Raw genomic sequence first — 1,323 nt, 5'->3', positions numbered from 1 at the left:
TGACGTAGTGAGAGAAAAAGATCAAAAGCATGTGTCATTTATGATATGAACACCAGCATGCTAGAAAACATTTCTAGGAAAGTAGTGCTATACCTTTGTACCTTAAGTTCCTAAGAGAGTATGTTCCATGTTGAATAAATTCATGTTGGCTTTTCTCCTTTCCTTCCTGTTTACCTGGGTGCTCCATACTATCCTGTCTAGCAGCGGCTTCTGAATAGCTCTGGTAGAAAACATTCTCACTTGAGTTGTAGATACGGCCCTCCCTAAAGAGGCTTTCTTCCCATTGAGTCCACTGCACACACCCATGATCTTCTGGTAGGATCTGTGTGTGGCAGGGGTTTTGGGCTTTAGTTGAAGTATATCCCATGTCATTTTCCCCAGAGGGATGTCCATTTGTGTAGTATAAAAATACTTCACCAACCCTTTCAGGGAAAGGGGTTCTGGGCTGGGCAAAACAGGAAGCCTCGGGGCTCCAGTATTTCTCCTCATTCCTGGCATCACAGGGATTAAGATTGTGCCTATTATGTTCCCTTCAGAGATGAAGTCTGGTGAGTCTTCCATGAACTACTCTCTAAGTCAGTCTTGAAAATGTTGAAAGACTTTTCTTTCTTGCTATTGGACTCTACCTTTCTTGCCTACTAAAGCCATGGCTAGTTTCCCGATGAGCAAGTTTCTGCTGAATTTCATTTAGAAGGGGTAAATATAGAGTAGTAGAAGGTTTCTTAGGAACACAAGCTCCACTTAATCACCTTGCAGGCTCAGGTGGCTTGTGCCACCGGTGGCACCCGGTGGGATGGGCACTCTACACTTCGGCTTCTCTCCTGGTATTTTGCATTGTTGGGCTTCCCAACAGGTGTGCTGTGCATTCATCCTGAGGCGGCTGTTTTTATGCTACACCCATTTATGGTACTGTGGTTTGTCATTATAATTATATAGTTTAATGAAATATTCTATAAATCAATAAAAATTTTTAAAAGGCTTAGTGTGACTATAGGATAAAAGCAAAAAATAAAAATTACTGCCAAATGATCTGTAAGCAATTTGATCTGGGATGTTACTTGTTCTGGGATGTTATTTGATCTGGGACGTTATTTGTTTTTTCTTTATCTTTCACATAATGAATATTTGTGAAGAGTGCAGGCTATCACATGTGCCTCTTCAACTGAAGTTGCGCGACAGGACAATCTCACCCCACAACCTTAAATTTCTATGATTTACAGATGACTGTCAACAGTGTGGATTTTTTTCTTTAAGAAGTAGAAGGATCATATACAAAGATAGCCTTCATGGGTCTTACGTTCTTGCCTTATTTTATAGTAACCA

This window comes from Cebus imitator, unplaced genomic scaffold, assembly GCF_001604975.1.
Source record: "Cebus imitator isolate Cc_AM_T3 unplaced genomic scaffold, Cebus_imitator-1.0 Scaffold663, whole genome shotgun sequence".
NCBI classification, from domain to species: Eukaryota; Metazoa; Chordata; class Mammalia; order Primates; family Cebidae; genus Cebus; species Cebus imitator.
The sequence above is the reverse complement of the archived record's forward strand: the minus strand, read 5'-3'. Positions refer to the sequence as shown.